At 46.9% G+C, this 23,366-nt stretch overlaps 1 long non-coding RNA gene across 1 annotated transcript in view; it reads left to right on the forward strand.

Annotated features, from left to right (window-relative positions):
- Window positions 1–22,192, forward strand: part of LOC144893009 (uncharacterized) — a 187,188-nt gene extending 164,996 nt beyond the window's left edge. The window contains exons 2-3 of the long non-coding RNA XR_013624177.1: window positions 19,042–19,185; window positions 21,793–22,192. This is a non-coding gene — a long non-coding RNA (uncharacterized LOC144893009). The remainder of the gene's footprint in view (window positions 1–19,041; window positions 19,186–21,792) is intronic.
- Window positions 22,193–23,366: the final 1,174 nt, after the last annotated feature.

The following is a 23,366-nucleotide window of genomic DNA, read 5'->3' on the forward strand; positions in this document are numbered from 1 at the left end:
CAGGACCGTCTATATATAATGTACGCATTTCTGCTAAATTGCCCCAATCATGAGGTTGGGCAGGCCTGGGAGGATTGTTGGTTCGTTATTATTGCCAAATGATGTTACTCTCATTATTGGTGTTAATGTTATTACTATTAATTGTTATATACTTTGTTACAATGTTATCGTTGTGTCTCTTCTTCATTTGGAAAGCCATGCCATGGAAGGACCTATTCAGCTTCTCTCCACACACCTGAGGATGGTGTCTGTCAAAAACATTAAAAGCCTGACGAACTGAGGAGGTCACAACGATCATTCGGTTGTATCAAATTCCACATCAGAACGCTCAAGCATAAGTACACAAAGAACATGGCGCACGCACACGCACACACACACACACACACACACACACACACACACACACACACACACACACACACACACACACACACACACACACACACACACACGTGGATATATCGCGACCTGGCAGGAATCCGTTGCACCTCTGCAAGCCGCATGTGGAGATAACAACCAACGTCGCAAACATTGACACACACGGACACACACAAACAGGCCCATTCGGTTCAGAGTAACTCAGCTCCAGCGAGGTGGAAACGAGCAGCTGTGCATGTCCCCGTGCACATGGAAGGTTGTCGAACCGCACCTTCAAACCAGTTAAAACGTACACGCAAATCTTCCTACTCGTTCAACGCTCACGTGTTGAAGTAGTACCAGGTAACCGAGGTTGAAGTGCAGTATGAAACAGCGAAGCGAAGCAACGAGAAAGAAACACGTGCTCGCCATCTTGAAGCAATGTTTCAAATGCGATAAGGAACTGTCGTTCTGTGACGTCACACAGTCGTGCAGTCACGCCCATTGGTGACCTCACAATGAAGGGTTCTGTTGGCTGTCGGTTCTTATAGTCGCATTGAAATGGAATTTCATTTCGACTAAGTTTCGTTAGCTCGTCGGTGATGAGCGGTCGTCATTCCTTTGCGTATATTTGCCATCACAATTACTGTGTTATCGTGTTATTCCGTCATTTTAAAAATATTCTCAGCATGGTGACCAGGCATTTCCGAGCTGGTCTAACCCTCTGGCCGATGTAACGAATGTCTTCAGGACCGTCTATATATTATGTACGCATTTCTGCTAAATTGGACCAATCATGAAGTTTGGCAGGCCTGGGAGCATTGTTGGTTCGTTATTATTGCCAAATGATGTTACTCTTATTATTGGTGTTAATGTTATTAGTATTAATTGTTATATACTTTATTACAATGTTATCGTTGTGTCTCTTGTTCATTTGGAAAGCCATGCCATGGAAGGACCTACTCAGCTTCTCTCTACACACCTGAGGATGGTGTCTGTCAAAAACAATGAAAGCCTAACGAACTGAGGAGGTCACAACGATCATTCGGTTGTATCACATTCCACATCAGAACGCTCGAGCATAAGTACACAAAGAATATGGCGCACGCACACACACACACACACACACACACACACACACACACACACACACACACACACACACACACACACACACACACACACGTGGATATATCGCGAACTGGCAGGAATCCGTTGCACCTCTGCAAGCCGCATGTGTAGATAACAACCAACGTCGCACACATTGACACACACGTACACACACAAACAGGCCCATTCGGTTCAGAGTAACTCAGCTCCAGCGAGGTGGAAACGAGCAGCTGTGCATGTCCCCGTGCACATGGAAGGTTGTCGAACCGCACCTTCAAACCAGTTAAAACGTACACGCAAATCTTCCCACTCGTTCAAAGCTCACGTGTTGAAGTAGTACCAGGTAACCGAGGTTGAAGTGCAGTATGAAACAGCGAAGCGAAGCAACGAGAAAGAAACACGTGCTCGCCATCTTGAAGCAATGTTTCAAATGCGATAAGGAACTGTCGTTCTGTGACGTCACACAGTCGTGCAGTCACGCCCATTGGTGACCTCACAATGAAGGGTTCTGTTGGCTGTCGGTTCTCATAGTCGCATTGAAATGGAATTTCATTTCGACGAAGTTTCGTTCGCTCGTCGATGATGAGCGGTCGTCATTCCTTTGCGTATATTTGCCATCACAATTACTGTGTTATCGTGTTATTCCCTCATTTTAAAAAATATTCTCAGCATGGTGACCAGGCATTTCCGAGCAGGTCTAACCCTCTGGCCGATGTAACGAATGTCTTCAGGACCGTCTATATATTATGTACGCATTTCTGCTAAATTGCACCAATCATGAGGTTGGGCAGGCCTGGGAGGATTGTTGGTTCGTTATTATTGCCAAATGATGTTACTCTAATTATTGCCAAATAATGTTACTCTTATTATTGCCAAATGATGTTACTCTTATTATTGGTGTTAATGTTATTAGTATTAAATGTTATATACTTTGTTACAATGTTATCGTTGTGTCTCTTGTTCATTTGGAAAGCCATGCCGTGGAAGGACCTATTCAGCTTCTCTCTACACACCTCAGGATGATGTCTGTCAAAAACATTGAAAGCCTAACGAACTGAGGAGGTCACAACGATCATTCGGTTGTATCACATTCCACATCAGAACGCTCAAGCAAAAGTACACAAAGAACATGGCGCACGCACACACACACGCACACACACACACACACACACACCCACACACACACACGCACACACACGTGGATATATCGCGACCTGGCAGGAATCCGTTGCACCTCTGCAAGCCGCATGTGTAGATAACATCCAACGTCGCACACATTGACACACACGGACACACACAAACAGGCCCATTCGGTTCAGAGTAACTCAGCTCCAGCGAGGTGGAAACGAGCAGCTGTGCATGTCCCAGTGCACATGGAAGGTTGTCGAACCGCACCTTCAAACCAGTTAAAACGAACACGCAAATCTTCCCACTCATTCAAAGCTCACGTGTTGAAGTAGTACCAGGTAACCGAGGTTGTAGTGCAGTATGAAACAGCGAAGCGAAGCAACGAGAAAGAAACACGTGCTCGCCATCTTGAAGCAATGTTTCAAATGCGATAAGGAACTGTCGTTCTGTGACGTCACACAGTCACGCCCATTGGTGACCTCACAATGAAGGGTTCTGTTGTCTGCCGGTTCCAATAGTCGCATTGAAATGGAATTTCATTTCGACGAAGTTTTGTTAGCTCGTCGATGATGAGCGGTCGTCATTTCTTTGCGTATATTTGCCATCACAATTACTGTGTTATCGTGTTATTCCGTCATTTTAAAAATATTCTCAGCATGGTGACCAGGCATTTCCGAGCCGGTCTAACCCTCTGGCCGATGTAACGAATGTCTTCAGGACCGTCTATATATTATGTACGCATTTCTGCTAAATTGGACCAATCATGAAGTTTGGCAGGCCTGGGAGCATTGTTGGTTCGTTATTATTGCCAAATGATGTTACTCTTATTATTGGTGTTTATGTTATTAGTATTAATTGTTATATACTTTGTTACAATGTTATCGTTGTGTCTCTTGTTCATTTGGAAAGCCATGCCGTGGAAGGACCTATTCAGCTTCTCTCTACACACCTGAGGATGGTGTCTGTCAAAAACATTGAAAGCCTAACGAACTGAGGAGGTCACAACGATCATTCGGTTGTATCACATTCCACATCAGAACGCTCAAGCATAAGTACTCAAAGAACATGGCGCACGCACGCACACGCACATACACACACGTGGATATATCGCGACCTGGCAGCAATCCTTTGCACCTCTGCAAGCCGCATGTGTAGATAACAACCAACGTCGCAAACATTGACACACACGGACACACACAAACAGGCCCATTCGGTTCAGAGTAACTCAGCTCCAGCGAGGTGGAAACGAGCAGCTGTGCATGTCGCCGTGCACATGGAAGGTTGTCGAACCGCACCTTCAAACCAGGTAAAACGTACACGCAAATCTTCCCACTCGTTCAAAGCTCACCTCTTGAAGTAGTACCAGGTAACCGAGGTTGAAGTGCAGTATGAAACAGCGTAGCGAAGCAACGAGAAAAAAATCTCTTTTACTCTCAATTTCTCTCTTTCTTTCTCTATGTGTCAACAGAGAAGTGAACTCTTGCAAATGGAATTTGTAAGGCTCACTTGGTTGTGCCAGGATGGGTTTGAGGGTCGAGGAATAAATAGAAGCCGAAACCAAAATCCTTTCCAGGTTCCTCTTGTTTCGAGGAACGAGAGATGTTTGAAAGAGAGAGAAACAAACAAATTGTTTGGAGATCTTTTTAAATCCCTTCCCAGACTCGTAGGCATCTATAACCTTCTTTCTGAAGGCTGCAGACAGCTCTTTTGATCTTGGCATGGTGACGCCGCACACTTCAACAACAAAGAGCAAACCAAACGAAATGTCAGATTTAAATAAGACAGGTTCCTCCAAGATCCTCTCCAACGATGTTCTAATCATTTGCACCTCAGCTGGTGCACCTGATTCTAATTTTAGGTATTTGAAGTAGTGATAAATGTAGGGGTGTACTTACTTTTTCCACATGCGAAATTTGCATTTATGTTTATTTAAAATACTAGGGCATGCCCGTACTATATATATATCTAAAATTATATCCCCCCCCTCTATTTACATGAAATGGTTTGGTCCGGTGGCAATCCCCCCCCCCTCTATTTACATGAAATGGTTTGGTCCATTCGCAAAGCCAAAGCGAACGGCTTGCGAGTACGGTGACAATCCCCCCCCTCTATTTACATGAAATGGTTTGGTCTAAAGCGAACGGCTTGCGAGTACGGTGACAATCCCCCCCTCTATTTACATGAAATGGTTTGGTCCAAAGCGAACGGCTTGCGGAGTTTGGTAAAGAAATCGCCATAGCTCGGTAACTACTTGTCCGATTAATATGAAACCTTGAAAAGGCACATCCTCGGGTCCCCAGCAATATACCTGGCAAGTTTCAAGTATATCGGACCCGTGGTTGTCGAGAAACAGCGGTCACAGACAAACACACACACACACACACACACAGAGATTACTGGAATTATAGATAGATACTGTTACTGATCGCGGTTTAGATGTTACTTTGCCGAGCGAAGGCTCCGCGACCGAACAGTTGTTCCCCGACTCACCCGATTCACCCAGAACTTTGGCCGTATCGCACCGCAGCTGCCCAATCTGGAAAACTCTAAAACGACGAAATGCAAAGAGGAAAAGGAATAAAACGAGAAGACGGACAGAAGAGTAATGGGATTTATTGTACACACAAGCAAAAAGAAAGCAGTCACGTTTATTTACAACACATAAGACGCAGGTGACACAGTGCAAATACTAGCTTATACAGACTTAATTAACCCAGGGACAGAACAAACAAAACAAACTCACGTACACAAGAAGGGTGGAAAGGCAGGAGGTGGATGGCTGGAGGGAGAGGAAGGTCCAAGGGGGTCCTGCAGCACGATCGGCGCGTTTAGCAGCCGCCGTTCCTTCACGGCCTTGCTCAAAACCGCCGTCCAGGCCCCAAGTGGCTGTGGGGTGTTGTTGCTGCTGTGGCCTCCGCTGCTTTCCCAGGACTTGCCTGACGCGTCTGGTCCAAACCCTCAACTCTTTCTTGGTTCACTCACTCCTCACCACCGACTCCTCACCGCAACCAACGCAACCACTGACCACCACCACCGACTCCTCACCGCAACCAACGCAACCAACTGACCACCGACTCCACTGACTGACTCTCTCACGCCACTTGCGCGCGCGCCTTTATAGCGCCTCCGGCGATCAAGCCGCCGGCCTTCAGGACACGCCCATCGGTGTGCTCACCTCGGCCCTGGTTGGTCATGCGACCCTCTGGCTCCGCCCTTGATGACGACGGGCGGGCACGCCCCTCTTCCCCGACCCGAGCCCTTGTTCAATGGTGGTTTTGGAGGGGAGGTAATTGGCAATCGAGGCTCGGCAATGACGAAAGGGGATGTGAAAGGAAATGGAGATTTTGGGGATGGGAATGAAAGGGGATCTATTCTCTTTCACTGGTGCAATGGAGTACTTCAATTAATGGGAGACACAGCCTTACCCTAAAACACAGAATAAGAGATAACTATCAAACAGGGGTATTCTATTATTTGGCTGACGTGTATGCTTGTGGACTAATTATGGGATGCCCTTTCACCTTTACACAGCTCCGGAGGCAGGGGGGCGCAGAATAAACAATAATAATAATAATAAAGCACACAATAAAAAAAATACAGTCCTCATATCCGCAACACTGCACCCTCCTCCTCTTAGGCACGTCCCGGGCCTACAACTTTTATTTAGTGTGACACGTAGGTGTAGTTCCCTCTACTTTTAACCTGACCCTGAGTGCGACAGTTTTAAAACATAAATAAATGTGTCCCGCTGCTCCATTGCACCCTACCTAACAGACTTACGCCCACAGTTAACCGAATTGCGGAATGGTCTTCAAACTATACACTGACGGTGGGAAGCATTATTTACAATGACGCTATTTTTATTTACAAAACTAACCCAGGACCTGTGATTGTTCTTTCTGGGGGGGAGACAGTCTGCTCTGCATCGACGCACCATGAAAGCACCCAAAAACGCACCAATACAAGCACCCTCAAGCACCAATCGGTGCAGTCACCATAGTTCATCAGTGTTCAATGCATGTTCAATAAAAATAAAATCAACAACCCCTAACCCTGCAGGTGATCTCTTGCTCTTCGGCTCCCTCTGCTGGTTATTATTATTTGGTCTTCCAGATGTTGTCATTCTTTCATTTTCTTACTGGCGGCCTATTTGCAATAAAGTGTGCCCAATGTGTCCTTTTTATTTTCTTTATTTATGGCCCACAGGGCCGACTACGTGTGGTTCACCTGTGGGGCATCGGTGCCCTGTGGCCAAGGTCCGCCAGCAAGATTTCGGGCCCTCATGGCCGGTTCCAGCAGAGGGGCCATGCCCCAACCCAGGGGGTCCATAAGTGGTGCTCGGCCACAGGCATGTGGTCCATAATGTGGTGCATCGATGCAGACAGCTGGTTCTGGGAATTTCGGGTGCACAATGGCCGACCCACGCACGTTCCCTCGGCGCCCAATGGCGCACAGGTCATGTGGGAGACAAAAAGAGACAATTGAGCGAGGGGTAAGGTCACAAGGGTACACATCAATAAGGCAATGCAAGGCGAAATGCGTACGGAGGGCGAAGTGAGAAAGCTCGTCCCTACCGTACGTCACCCCCTGTCACCTACACTACCCTTGCCCTTACCCCATATTTACAAAATCTACCCATTTACAAATTCGTCACTACTGTCACGTCTTCCCCATATTTCTCCTATACCAAATTCGTCTCCACAATCCCTCTACTTCAAAATTTGCCATCACCAAATTCATCATCAATCCTCATAAGGAGGAAGAGCTGGAACATCAAAGCACAATGTCACACCCACGTCATGATGCGTCTCACAATCCAACCATTTGCATCATAAAAAATAATCAAAACATGGCATGGTGTGGAGTACCTGTCACCTCAGGTGAGTGGATGCAGATGGTGCGAGGAGACTTCATCCTAACTACTTTCTAAATGACATTAACACACTTTACACTACCCGGGGTCTCTCCCTGCCAATCCATTGGCCAACTTACACGATGGGTTCTAAAAACCAATTCCCATTGACCAACTGTGGTGCTTCTCAATTTGGGGTCTCACTCCCCCGATTCATCTCCCGGTGCCCTCGCACAATTTCTGGGCTGCGACGTGTAGCTCTCCCAGCAGGTCTACCCACCTGCACACCTCCACCACTGCAGTTGCCACCCGAGCTTACCTAGCTCCTCACCCTAACCTAACTAACTGGGGAAAGCCCCTCCTGGCTCTGTCACCCCACTCGGTGCCCTCTGGCACTGGGCTACCCGGGTCTGTCCTCCGGATCCTCGGGCCCCATCCACAACAACTACTACCGGCTCCCAGAGCCCACCTGCGGCCTCACCTGGCCGACATCCTCACAGTGGTGGAGCGCCCAACCAACTACACACACTAACAGGCTACACGCCCAGCCATTTCCACAACACTAATGCACCCATCCAAAGACCATTCTTTCACCCGAACCACAGATGCCAATATCCAACCACAATTTACCTATACCCTCTACCTAACACTTACACTACCCGCCCCGGGTATCCGTGATGGGGGGCCACTCTTCCCCCATTCACACCTTCGCACCATCCACTCCACTCCACAATTTCCACCATACTCACTCCACGACCATCCATTCCAATACTCCATTTATTCCACACTACCATTTATTCCACACAGCCACATACACCTGTTGTTGCACACCTGTGCAATCACCTGGTGCCACCTGCACCCTCCTCATCTTCCTGGACCATTGGGTCAGCACAATACACAATCACCATCACTCACTCATACACTGCTCCACACACCTGTTCAGTTGCACACCTGTGCAATCACACCTGTTCAATCCTCAACCACACGGCATCATCTCAGCTAACTACTCCCCTCTGAAACTTGCGCTTCCCAGTCGTCCCTTTAACTATTGCGCTCCCTCGTCATTATCATCCACTCTAATCTACCTGTGTCCCCTCTACAGGTATCAGTCACTAACTAACCTTAATGTTACCTAATGTCATCTTCGCTAGATCCCTACACATGATATCCTAACCCACCCGGGCTAGTTTTCACTGCCATCAACCCCATAAGCTAGTGCTCCTTTGCCCCCCCACTGTGAGGGATGGTGGATTTGCCATCCCACCACATCGGGGAGGTCCTACTATCAATTTCGCTCGTCGAAATCCAACAAATCAAAAATTTGTCATTTACTGCTAATCACCGAACCATCATCAAATTTTGCTTTTTTTTCTAATTTCGGGGCCAAAACACTATCCTCATCACCCGTCTACTTATTACATCCTCTCGGTGCGCCAATTCACATCTACAGCCCGGCTTCGTACAGCCGAGCAATGAACGCGGGTCGTTTTGTGCCAGCGGCTGGATACGTCCTGCATTCGGGGCAGGGACGGGGGCTTACCCGGGCCGAGATCCCACGCACCACCTCGGCGTGGAGCCATCCAATGTCCCGATCTCGACCTGCCGGCACGTCTCAACAAAAAGTGGTCGCCATGACGACCCTTCCTATCGAGCTGCCCGCTCCGCCTAGTGGAGCCCGGACGCGGCCGTTCCAAGCGAGGCACAGCGTGGATCGCGTACGGCGGTCCTTTCGAACCCGCCGTGGCTCGGATCCCCGCTGGTTCTCGCGGCACGCGAAGCCCGGCACGCACCGAGGGCCCGATTCGGCTAAAAGTCGCTCTAACCGCTAACCCGGTTACCGTCGATGCCTCACCTGCATGCTTACATGCATACGCTACCCCTTTCTTGCTCATACCTCCAGCTGTTTCCATGCTCCTCGTCGTACCTTCTCTTACACACCCAGGTACACTCATTCCACTCACCGACTTGGTCACACACCTGACCACCGAACACCTTGGCACACATTCGTCGCTCGCACACCTCACCAACACACCTCTTCGCGCCCCCTCCTCGGTCACCTCCTCTGTGACAATCACAGGTGTGCTCTTACTCGCACACCCAACCACGTGCCTCACGACCAACTCAAGTGTGCATTCCCACACACGCTCTACCATTCCAGGTGTGCATCCTTCCATTCCAGGTGTACATCCTCGCTCACCTGTCACAACCAACTCACGCTCCGTGTCACTCTCACTACTTTCACCTCCATTCTTGACAGCGCACTCACCCTTACTCTTGACAGCGCACTCTTTCCTCAAGCACCCGTCCGTTACACACCTTTCTCGCGCATCCTCTCGCGCACACTCTTTCGTTACATCCTCTGTAACTCTTACCACACCGCGCTTCCATGTACCCCCTCGCACACGCGCTATGACCGACTCACTCTCGACAGCACACTCACTGGTCGGCGCGCACTTTTTCCTCACACACCCCATGGTCGGACATTCTCGCACACCTCTTTTTTCGCACACCTGACCTGTCACACACTTCACCAACGGCCTTTCACGAACTCCCGGATCCAAACCAATCCCCAAGCCGACTGAAGCTTTCCTCACATCATATACATTGCCGAATATTTCGCCACTCACCTTGGCACCTCGTCTCCGCACCTCTTTTGCCACCTGCAAACTCTTTATTTGGTTAGTGAGCAGCACATCACGAGTTGAGCACCGACCTTGTACATATTCCATTACCTCCTCCTGGATTTCTCTCTTAGTTTCTGTCCGTCCCTTCTTAATTTCACTCACCTCTTCTTCCACTTCCTCTAATTTTTGCTTCACCTCTTTTATTTCCCGGTGCGTCTCCTCATAGACTATAGGGCATGTAGTCAAAATCCCTTCAGAAAGTGCTTTTTGTGGTCTCCACATTGGAACTACATATATTATGTCTTAAAATATAGGTATTGCATGTCTTATCAATATCCCCTTTGTTCCCACGCTCAAAAGTGGAGCATTAATTAGTAATTCCCGCCTAAAAATAATGCGTCAAACAAGTAATGTTTTTTAAGGGGGTACTATGGGTCAAAAAGACCTGACTACATTCAAGAGGTATTATCTTGCCAATGTTTTGACAAATGATGCCATGTTTGGTATCAACATAATCATATAAGTGTCTAGTTTTAAGAAATACATTAATTAGCACAAGTCAAGGTCAATCTTGTTAGTGACCCGAGGTCAAATGTCAATGACCTTAAATTTGGGCTAAGGTAAAATTAAAAATTTGCTCATAATTTTGTACACATTTACAAATATCAGATCATGCTGTAACATCACCAAGTTGTTTATAGGTTAGCAAGCTGTGATCTAATGGAGAGTTTTTTGAAAAAATATTTTGCATGTTGCCATGGCAACGGTTTGCCAAATTTTGTGATTTTTTCTTGCTGATGAACTATTCGGACTACCATAAATTCTGAACTAAAGATATTTTCCAAAAATGCTCTCATTAGATCACAGTACATAAAACAATCAACAATTGTGCCAATTTTCAAGGATGTAGCCCACTCACAACCTAAAAAAAATTACGATCAAATCACGAAAAGCTCCAGCTGGTGATGGGATATCTGGGTGATTGTCAAAGCTGCGCTTGCAAACAGCTGCCTGGAAGTTGGCTCGTTGTACGTGTTTGATGAGGGCATCTCGGTTTGGTGGCATGACACTTTCGTTTCTTGTAGCCATCGAAAACATAGAATACCGTGCATCGTTGACATAACTGTACTCCTGCTGGCTGTAAAGCTTGCAAACGAAGTCCTCCAGTAAAGAAACAAGCTCGTCTGTTACGGAGAAAGACTCGCCAAGCATTTGACACGCATGGGAAAAGGATTTATTTTGGGTGAGAAGTTTGATTGCTTTTGTTTTCCCTTTGCCGTAAAAGGAACTTACAGAATCGCATCCTGTGAAACAGTGGAGACCTATGATGGCTTTTGCGATGTCATCTCCGAGCTCCTGCTGTGTGGCCTGTAAGTCAATGGTACGTACATTGTCGTCTCTGCCAGTGTGGAAATACAACTGGGAACCCACAAGGTGCGATACAAGTGCCACACCAATAACAAACACGTCAGTGTCTGGGCTTTTGATGATGATGCTTCTGATGCCTTGGGTGCTGATGTAATGTGCATGTAGGAGCATCCTGGTGTCAGCCTCCTCTTGGGTGGAATGGAGCTGCGGTATTTCTTCAATGCTGATGGTACAATTTCTTGGTGTGATGGAATGACACATCTTGCCATGTGCGACATACAGTGTGATGCCCTTAAAGTTGTCCTCTCCACAAGTACTCCAATGGTTGAACAAGAAGTGAACTAGCTGTTCCTTATTGAAGCTGTTTGCCAGATATTTCTTCCATTGTTTAGGTACAGGTTGGTCTGCCTTGGATATTTTAATCCTCTGGGAACCACTCGCTGCCCGTCGTTTCCTCTCAGCACCCTTAATACTGATCGATGGATACGTGTCTGTTACAAAGTGTACAGAGTTGGAGCTACTACTTAGTGCCAGGTACACTAACTGTCTCAGAATTCTTTCTGCCAGTTGACCCATGCTTGCGGGCATTCCTTTTGAACTCATTCGCTGAAGCATGGCCATGCCATCAACTACCCATACGCCTCCCTTTGGTGGGTCCACGACAGGGGAACTCTCAGGTACACTTTCTAGGTGGTGTAGCAGCCTCGCCTTGTTAGCCTCGCCGCCTCGCCTCGCAGCCGCCTCGCCTCGCCTTGTAATCACAACATTTGGGACTGACCTGACCCAATTTCATAGGCCTCCCTCCCTACGTGATTGTACATGTAATTTTCTCATTCGTGATGTATTTGTAGGCTACTTTTAAACTTACCGGATGATTGGGTGACATTCTGATGCTTCTGTTTAGCAGTTTGGGCACGTTTTTGCTTGGTAGAATCAGTGAAATACCGGTAACACATTGCGTGGCAACCTCCAGTTTCAGGGACCGGCAATGCACTTCCACATGCGCTGCAGTGTAGACCATGATCGCGGACGAAAGACCTCGCTAAATCGGCCTGATTTCCCACCAAATCGCTCCAAATATCTACAGCACTCAAGAATGTTCTCCACCTTTTTTCGGTAAATGGCACAATATCACCACCGGCACCTGGAACATGTGCATAACACCTATTTTTTTACACCAAATTTGACACCAACTGATGCCATTTTCACCGATACTTTTCACCAAACAGCATCTGTTTACACACGTGACCCATTAGTTATTATAACCTAAAATTCGACAAAATGCTCCAACCGATGACGCGGGAATATGAACGATAATTCATAAAAAATATTTAACTTAATTATAAAATAAGTTTTATTTAGTCGGGAGATGGAGACCACAAGACAAACTCTTAGGACCACATGCCCTATCGTCTATCAAGTTCGTCCTCTAAGGCTACCGTGACCGTTTCTATGTGCGTCCTCACCTCTCGGTCCTTCATCTCCATTACTTCTGTCACCTCCTCCAACTTCTTCGTCAACCCCTCATGTACCATCTGACATTCCTTTTGTGTTGCTATTAATTCGTTTTTAATGTCCTTTTGTGTCGCTTTTAAACCCCCGATGATTGCAGTGTTCTTTTCCACTTGGTCCGCTAGTTCCCTTTGTCCGACTGTCAGCTGTTCTACTCCCTTTGTCAGACCCTCTATTCCCCCCTGTAACCTAGCCGTATTATTTCTCACCTCTTTCTCCATACGCTTCTCACCTCGCTTTACCTCCTCGCATAGCCCCGAGACCTCCTCACTCACACCTCGTCGTATCCCCTCTTTCATCTCCTCCATCTCTTTTGTAGATGCCACCCTCATCTGTCCCAATTCATCCCTCTGAGCATCCAGTTTACTTTCTAACCCAATTTGCACCTCCTCTATCTGGTTCCCCATTCGTTTGATTTCCCTGGCAGATTGTTCCCCTATTTCCCGCAATTTGTCCTCCATCCTATTTTCTAACCCCATTAACCCATTTTTCACCTCTTTTATCCCGTTGTCTAACCCCTCAAAATTATTGTCTAACTTCCCAAATTTCTTGTCTAACTCCTCACCGGTACCCCTCGCTTCGTCCCTCATTGCCCCCATTTGCTCACCCTGAGCATCCATCCGGTTCCCCATTTGCTCACCCTGAGCATCCATCCGGTTCCCCATTCTGTTTTCCATCCCTTTGAAATTATCGTCTGTTTTTACCATAAAGGCCATCATCTGTTTCATAAACAGGTTCCAATTCATTGGCATCTCGGGTTCGGCTACCGCGACCATGGGCGCGGCTAAATTTGGTGCCACAATAACCATGTGCGCGAGGGCGCCATTATGTGCGCCTGATACCCCCTCAACCACATTGCCAATGTTCTCCTCCTCTCTTTCATCCACATACATTTCCCCGAGGTCCTGGGTCGATTCTACCCCGTCTATCTCTCCCACCGGCATCCCGTCGCCTTGACCAGCCATGGCGCGATTTCAAAATTCGGGTTTTGTAAAACAAAAGCAATTTCGGTATTTTGTAATTTTGAGCGCGTTAAGCGCGCTTCGGGTCCAATCCCACTTCCCGACACCAATTGTTACTGATCGCGGTTTAGATGTTACTTTGCCGAGCGAAGGCTCCGCGACCGAACAGTTGTTCCCCGACTCACCCGATTCACCCAGAACTTTGGCCGTATCGCACCGCAGCTGCCCAATCTGGAAAACTCTAAAACGACGAAATGCAAAGAGGAAAAGGAATAAAACGAGAAGACGGACAGAAGAGTAATGGGATTTATTGTACACACAAGCAAAAAGAAAGCAGTCACGTTTATTTACAACACATAAGACGCAGGTGACACAGTGCAAATACTAGCTTATACAGACTTAATTAACCCAGGGACAGAACAAACAAAACAAACTCACGTACACAAGAAGGGTGGAAAGGCAGGAGGTGGATGGCTGGAGGGAGAGGAAGGTCCAAGGGGGTCCTGCAGCACGATCGGCGCGTTTAGCAGCCGCCGTTCCTTCACGGCCTTGCTCAAAACCGCCGTCCAGGCCCCAAGTGGCTGTGGGGTGTTGTTGCTGCTGTGGCCTCCGCTGCTTTCCCAGGACTTGCCTGACGCGTCTGGTCCAAACCCTCAACTCTTTCTTGGTTCACTCACTCCTCACCACCGACTCCTCACCACAACCAACGCAACCACTGACCACCACCACCGACTCCTCACCGCAACCAACGCAACCAACTGACCACCGACTCCACTGACTGACTCTCTCACGCCACTTGCGCGCGCGCGCCTTTATAGCGCCTCCGGCGATCAAGCCGCCGGCCTTCAGGACACGCCCATCGGTGTGCTCACCTCGGCCCTGGTTGGTCATGCGACCCTCTGGCTCCGCCCTTGATGACGACGGGCGGGCACGCCCCTCTTCCCCGACCCGAGCCCTTGTTCAATGGTGGTTTTGGAGGGGAGGTAATTGGCAATCGAGGCTCGGCAATGACGAAAGGGGATGTGAAAGGAAATGGAGATTTTGGGGATGGGAATGAAAGGGGATCTATTCTCTTTCACTGGTGCAATGGAGTACTTCAATTAATGGGAGACACAGCCTTACCCTAAAACACAGAATAAGAGATAACTATCAAACAGGGGTATTCTATTATTTGGCTGACGTGTATGCTTGTGGACTAATTATGGGATGCCCTTTCACCTTTACACAGCTCCGGAGGCAGGGGGGCGCAGAATAAACAATAATAATAATAATAAAGCACACAATAAAAAAAATACAGTCCTCATATCCGCAACAATACAATGGACTACAAAATGTAAATATTTCATGATATTTGTTATAATATATCATCTTTAAATATCAATATTGTTGAAATGAAGATCAAATAGCTGTATCTAAACTCTCTGGTCACGCACAGTCAGTCATGGCTGTTGTCTACCGCCCTCCCAAACCACACCCATCATTCCTGTCTGACTTCTCCTACTTTCTGACCCAGCTATGTTCCCTCTCCCCCTCAATCGTCGTCGTCCTTGGTGATTTCAATATCCACATGGACTCCACTGACTTCACTGATTTACTCACCTGCTTTAACCTCACTCAACATGTCAACTTTCCTACCCATAACCGTGGTCACATTTTGGACCTTGTCTGCTCTACTGGATTGATTTTGCACCATCTCTCTGGCTCCGACCTCACCCTCTCTGACCACTTAGCCATCACTATGACCGTCAACGTTCCCACCCCAGCACCAAGGCATTATCGCACGATCAACTTCCGTAAGCTAAACGCTCTTTCACCTACCTCATTGTCATCCACCCTCTCTGAAAAAATGTCCACTTCTCCCTTCGTTGACCTCCACACCCCTTCTGACCTCACTGACTACTACAACCGCACTCTCTCCTCCTGCCTTGACCAACTTGCACCTATAAAAAAAAATTTTTGTTTTTATTGGTGTTCATTTGTCGTCGTGTGCTTAATTGTTTCTTAACTTCTCAAATTTTCATATATTTTTAATATACATTGTTTTCAAATAAAGTAAGAGATTTGTTGTTAATTCATTTGTCCATCTCCATTGCGTGCGTGCGTGCGTGTGTGTGTGCATTCAGTTATGAGCAGTGTGTGATTTGGTGGTTGCGCTGGGAGTGTTTTGGGGTCACCAACAAAATCTGGTTTAGGGCCGGCCCTGATCTGAGGTCAAGGTCATAGGCTCAAGGTCACCACAGGGTCATAAATGGCTTGAAAAGGTAAAATTCGCCAATATAACTGAATTATATCGTATAGTACCACTTTATATAGGTTTTATTGGGTGAGGAATTCAGTCGTGGCATCCTTTTCGACATTCGCGGTGAACCCCCTAATTTTTCTGTTCATTTACCCCCCAAAGTTGACAAAAGTGCACAAAAATCGAGCGTCATGACTCATCTGCACATCGGATTTTTATGTGAAAAAATAAAAAATATTTTTTCACATAAAACGGCTTTTTTGCGCGCAAAAAAATTATTTTGCTATTTTCGGAGAAAAAAAGAATTTCGCCCTTTTTCGGGAAAAATAAAATAAAATGCCCTTTTTGGTCGAAAATGTCTGGCAACGCTAAAAAAAATTAGGGAATTTTTCGAAATTTTAAACTGCGATCGAAATTTTAAACTGCGATCGAAATTTTTAACTGCGATCGATCTCAAAAACAAAACGTTGCGTCCACTTGCGTGCGTTGCGTCCCCAGCGTGTACAGCAGTGAGGCGGTGTACTACAGTGAAAGAGTGTACACAAAATGTGAACAAGTCTCCTATCAAGATGAGTGCTGTTCTTCGTGACAAGTGGCTGAAGGAAGTCAACGCTGGCGGCGATGGGGCCACCTTCAAGTATGTGTCGAGTGACACGGCTTTCTGTCGAGCTTGTGAAAAGACTTTCCGGGCGAAGCAGAAGTCTGAGCTGGCCCAACATGTCCGAGGAGACCGCCACAAGAGCAATTTGGCCTTGAAGAAGAAGAGGACGGTCACGCAAGCCACCATGGAGGACTTTGGTGGCGGAAAGAGGCACAAGTGCGACGTCGTGGCTCAGGAGCTGTGCCAGGCCATGCTGGCCGCTGGCATCCCATGGTCGAAATTGGAAAACCCTGCCCTCCGGTCGTTCCTGGAGAAGCACATCACTCTCCAGATCCCCGATGAAAGCTGGATTCGAAAGCACTACCTCGACAAGTGCTACGACGAGGCCTTGGCGGGGATCCGTGCCGACCTTGGACAGCAGCCCATCTGGCTGTCCGTCGACGAGACGACCGATTCGGCAGGTCGATATGTGGCCAACATCATCGCGGGACGCTTGTCCAAGGAGGGGTACTTTCGTCCCCACCTCGTCCAGTGCATGTTTCTGGAGAAGACCAACTCCGGGGAGATCGTGCGTGCAGTCAATGACACGCTGCGCTATCTTTGGCCTGATTTCAAGCCGGAGTGCCTCAAGGTCCTCGTCAGCGACGCCGCGGCCTATATGATCAAGGCCGGCCATGCCCTGAAGGAACTCTTCCCGGACTTGCTGCATGTGACTTGCGTTGCCCACGCGCTCCACCCTGTCTGCGAGACAGTCCGAGAAATGTTCAAGGACGTCAACGACCTGATTGCCACGACGAAGAAGGTGTTCGTCAAAGCCCCGTCACGTGTCGTCTTTTGGAAGGAGCAGCAGCCCAATCTTTCTCTCCCCCCGGAGCCCATTCTGACTCGGTGGGGGACGTGGATCGACGCCGCGGTGTTTTACGCCGAGCACTTCGAGGCCGTCAAGGACATTGTGGACCAGCTGAACAATGACGACGCGATGGCAATCCGGAGTGCCAAGGACCTGTTCGGAAAGGCGGACATCAAGCTCAGTTTGGTCTTCTTAAATGCCCACGTGTCGTTCATCCCGAAGATCCTTAAGCAGCTGGAGGAGGCCGGCATGGAGCTGGCCAAGGCCTTCCAGCTCCTTGATCAGGCCAAGGATGAGCTCGAAAAGATCCGAGGCTGCCGTAAGGAGATCCTGCTCACCAAGTTCAAGGCGGTGCTGCAGCGCAATCCCGACATTGGTGTGCTGAGGACAGTGGCTTTGATCCTGGATGGAGATCAGCACGGATCTGAGGTTGGTGTGCCGGCTGGAGTCAAGCTTGCTGACATCCCCCTCTTGAGGTACTGCCCCATCGTCAGCGTCGACGTGGAAAGGTCCTTCTCCATCTACAGAAACGTCCTCACCGACCGCCGACACCGCCTCACCAAGGAGAACATTACCAAGATAATGATTTCAAACACCTACTTTAACCGTTCCTAAAAGGGTCTTGTCAATTTCTTCTAGTCCTCTACTTATCAAACAATGCGGTTGCAATAAAGGTACCTGAACGTCATTTTTTACCTGTTTACTAGCCCAGAGTGCTTAATGTTGTGCAGGAAAAAGCTTACCATTTTTTGTTCTTTTTTTGACTGATTTCTGAAAAACTTGGTAATAATAAAAAATGAATAAAACGGGGAAAAAAAATATTTCGGGATTTTTTCACATTAAAAAAAAAAAATTCCGCTTTTCAAAACATAAAAGGCCTATTTTCTTAACATAAAAATCCGTAGTCTACGTCATGACATATCATAATGCACTATATCCTGCCTCCAAAGGTACAGGCTTGGCGACAGCCTGCGGGCGACGGGGCGGGGTGCTGGCCGTAACGATGCGTCAGGTGTGTCATAAAGCCCTCCCTGGAGCGGGCAATACGGCCGGGCTTCTCCGTGGTGAAGGGGGGTCCCACGGAAGGTTACTTCCAAATGTGCCCTTGGCCCAAACAATCGGCCCTCCAACATGGCCGTCTCATTACTTCCGGCTGTTTCAAAAGAGAGGCTTCATCGGCTCTCCAGATTGTATTTTTCACTCCGTGGGCAGCTGCGACCGAGCATAAATTTGACGAACTGACTTGTTGCAAAGGTGGCATCCTTTGACGGTGCCACGTTGAAAGTCACCGGGGATGGGGGGTTCGGGTCCGGGTTCAGGCTGAAGGCTAGCCCAATAGGAGTGGTCAGCGTTTGCCCAATGATTATGGTTCAAAAATATCGTAAACGTATCGATTGCATACGTTTGATTTGACAATAATTGATTGTCCTTTCTACAGGGGAAGAAGAGGTGAACAATCCAACCCATCCCGACTTTGTCCCGTCACCGTTTCTGCAGCCAGCTGACACAAGTGGACGTGCCGAACAATCTGCCGAGAAGATGCAACGCTGCGGGGGAGCATCCAGGCGGTCAAGTGCTTGTGGTGAGTGTTCTTTGTCACAATTTTAAGGAATGCAGACACGGCACTATGGCTCAGATTAGGCAGTGGCTCAGATTAGCTACAATAATTATGGTAAATTAAAGTGACCTGAAAAAATAACTCTTAGATGCCATTTCCTGGCACTTCGAGGCACACTCTGCAATACAATATTATTATTGGGTTTGTTGGCATGTAGGTATATTAATAGTGCTTTGAATGTCACGAAACAAATGTCAGTGATTGTGACCTTGGCAATGTGGGTGTCGGTGGATTATAGTCAGATTATAATATTGCTTGGGTTTCAGGCCAATACGCAGCTACGTTGTCCCGAGGGCCGAACGGCCGAGGTCAATATTCCGCCCTCGGGACAGCATAACGCGCATTGGCCAAAAACTCGAACAATATTTCCATTCTTATTATGATGGATGAAGGCAATGATAAATGGCTCCAATAATCGCAGACAAGCCCAAACTGCGCCACTCCCTTGTGGGAGTAGACCTACATGACATGTATGTGGTCGTGCACAGGCCACGCCCACGCGTGGCCAATATTTAGGGTGAATGTTGTTCGTATGGCGGCCATAGGCCATATTTTAAAACTTTGTTGCACCCACCCCCACCTTGTGTAAATCGACATCCCCAAGATTTCATTAAGTGCACCCATTTGGACCACATTAGGAGGGTTGTCAAGTTGTCGCGGTGTGCGGGGGTTTACGACAATGCGATTAATGTCTGCCGGTGTCAGGGTCCAAACGCGTTTTCTTGAATTCTTAAAATCACACACCACTCTGCCAATAATGGACATAGAGGGTCGTGTGAGGTGTCAAAATGATCAGAGTACTTCCATACAATATGGAAGCTGCAACCCAGCTGTCGGTGACATCTGCGGTTACCTCTGGGTCAAGAAATCTGTAAAAATGGTGAAATGTATATTTTGTCTTACATTTTGATACATCATAAATTGTCTTCATAACACAGAGAATAACGAAGGTATTGGTTTAATGTGTACTCTAAAAGTTTCCCAGTACACTGTGCAAAATAATGATACCACACAAATATATCTGATATTAATATTTCTGAGTTTAATACCGCAAAACCGAAGTGTACCCCCTTATTTTCTTCATGGTATATGCAATATGCATACAACATAAGTTTGGATACAGTCGATGTGATATTGGCAATTACTTCAGGTATAACATCGAGATAAATATCATGATTTTCGCGACTGCATTGCACATTATCAAGACTAAAGAGACCTGAATTAAAGATGCCTTAGATTATTTTGGCCACCTGTGGAATAATACACACAAACACAAAAATACACCATAAATGTTTCATTTGGAGATACAAATGTGTTTCATAATACTAAATGTTTGTCCAACAAAATCAGAATTCACTTGAATGTCCATCATATTTTCTATTCAGTTGAATGCCCATCATGTTCATGATTTAACTGAGATGTCGAGCAAAATAAAAGTTCACTTGAATGTCCATCTTGGTAACTATCCATTTTAATGTCTATCATCTATCTATAATTCCAGTAATCTCTGTGTGTTTGTTTGTTTGTACGTTTGTACGTTTGTCTGTGACCGCTGTTTCTCGACAACCACGGGTCCGATATACTTTAAACTTGCCAGGTATATTGCTGGGGACCCGAGGATGTGCCTTTTCAAGGTTTGAAATTAATCGGACAAGTACTTACCGAGCTATGTCCAAAAAACGATTCAACCAATCAGAGAGCAGCGAGCTATCGCGTGTGCCGAACGTGGCGGACACACTCTGCCTCGGATGGCACATTTGAGAGCGTATTCATTTATTTCACGTTTGCAAACTATGTTGGCGCTATGTTGGCGTTAAACTATGTTTTAAAACTAATAAAAACCCCGGGGGGATTGTCACTGTACTCGCAAGCCGTTCGCCGTTCGCTTTGGCGTTGCGAATGAACCAAAACATTTCATGCACTAAACCATTTCATGTAAAGCGTTCGCCTTTCGCTTTGGCGTTGCGAATGGACCAAAACATTTCATGGACCAAACCATTTCATGTAAATAGAGGGGGGGATATAATTTTAGATATAGATATAGTACGGGCATGCCCTAGTGTTCACAATTCACTTAAATGTCCACCATACGGTAATTACAATGCATCTGAAAGTCCATCGGTTAGTCGAATCATCTGCTTCTGAATCAGATGTCTCATCACCAGCCAGAGAGTTTGCCGGCTTTGTGCATCTTGGTCCGCATTTACATGCACCAATGCATGGAGACGGACATGCTTTTACACGAGCATCTTGACGATGCACAACATCTCTGGCATCCACAGCTTATTAACTCGCGGCAGGCATCTGGTACAGGTACGAGGCTCATTAGCTTTGGTACTAACTTCGCGCCATCGATGTGCCATCCACATTCCTCTGGTGGAGGAAGGTCAGGATATGCCTGTCCTGCATGTGTCCAGATCAGGGCTCGATAGGTAGCTCGCATGATGTCAAATGTCAGGGCATCTTTTGTTGGCGGTCGGTAGTCATTTTCTGAATGTTGCCAAATGATATTTCAGGATAAATGATGCAACATTCCCTGAAATATTGTTGTCGTCCTTGTCTTCCTTTCAGGTTGGGCAAGAACAGTGCTGTGGTGAAGTAGCTTGAATGGAGGCCTGATCTCGATTACCTTCGGGGTGATTGATTCATTTTGGCAGTGCCAGGACCGGTGATGTCCTGGCACCACCTTGCCTGGTGTTCATGCTCATCCACCGATGGAAATGGAAAAATGAAATCCACCTCATTCAGCGGTTTTATACATCATGAATACGTCGAACGTCGATGTTATGATTGTTGCTTGACGTGTGATTCTTGAACAGCGGTTGTTCAAAACATTTTCGTCTTCAAGAAGAATCGAGGAAAAAAGGCATTAACCGAACTGTTACCTTTTCGCTCCGTTACCTTCAAAGTTATAAATGCTTGGGCAATGGGCATTCCCCCCGCTCGCCCGCCCGCCCGTGTCCATTTTTCTTGTGCTCCCCCCCCCCATAGTGTTCCGTCTTCCCCAATATGGTCGCTCCATTGACGAAGGGTCATTTGTTACAACCTTGTGAAATAGTTATAAAGCTGCAGTCATTGCAAACAAAATAATTGTACCTTTAACATTTCCCAATGAGAGAGAGCAAAGATTATTCATGAAAAAAGAAATCATTTGTGCAGAGAATGATCAGTTTTTGTTTTTACTCGTATAATAACGTCTCAGTGACGCAATGAATGTGACATGTGACATGTGACATGGATATGGATATCACCCCAGGTATTTTCTATATGTGGTGTTTGCATTTTGTGAAGAGCTTTACATGAATGAACGAATGAATGATCGAATGATCAATAAATTAGAATTTATTCGAGAATGCCTCCACATATAAAATGGCAAAAGGAAAAGTAGTGTTTCAGGTTATTGGATGAATGTGCAATTGAACGTGAAATAAATCAAAAAATGTAAAAATACTTTTGAGTTTTTTTTAAATTTAATGTTGTACTCAAAAGTGTGGATATTATATATGGGCGAAGGAAGGGTGCTTGATTTATTTATATATACCAGCGTCCAGCGTGCGTGACTCGGCACGCCCCGCGCGCCTCACCGCACGTCGTATCGGAGGGGTCGGCATCTTTGACCATTTCGGGGTGCTTTGGGTCTTCGGGATGTTTTGGGCCTTCGGGGTCTTTTGGGCTTTTGGGGTATTGGTGGCCTGAAGGGTCTTGGCGGAATTAACGCAATTAAGAGGGTTAATGTAGAGTGTGGTCATTTTATTTGAAGAAGAAGAAGAAGACGTTTTTTTTTTGTTTTGTTTTTTTGTATACAGAATCGAGGCTCGTGAAAGAGCTAACATTTATCAAACAAAGTATATAAAAAGGGGACCGGTACACAAGATGGGGAGAGAAGGGGAGGAAGCACACAAACACAACATTTGAGAGCAGGGACATCGGGAGATGTGTGGGAGCGAGAGGGCTTGGGGGGAGGCAGGATCGGTATAAAATGCAAGGACACCAAGGACTTTCAGCAAAGAAGTTGGTATTTCAAAAAGTGGATTTGGGGTGAAATTAGCGGGGGTAGAAAAGATCAAGGTTTTGGATTGGGGAAGATAAGAGATGGTGGCGATCAGCTGTTTTAAAGACCTGGAGGGAGGAGTGCGATTGAAGAG

The sequence above is a fragment of the Myxine glutinosa genome, chromosome 1 (genome assembly GCF_964187855.1).
Source record: "Myxine glutinosa chromosome 1, kmMyxGlut1.1, whole genome shotgun sequence".
NCBI classification, from domain to species: domain Eukaryota; kingdom Metazoa; phylum Chordata; class Myxini; order Myxiniformes; family Myxinidae; genus Myxine; species Myxine glutinosa.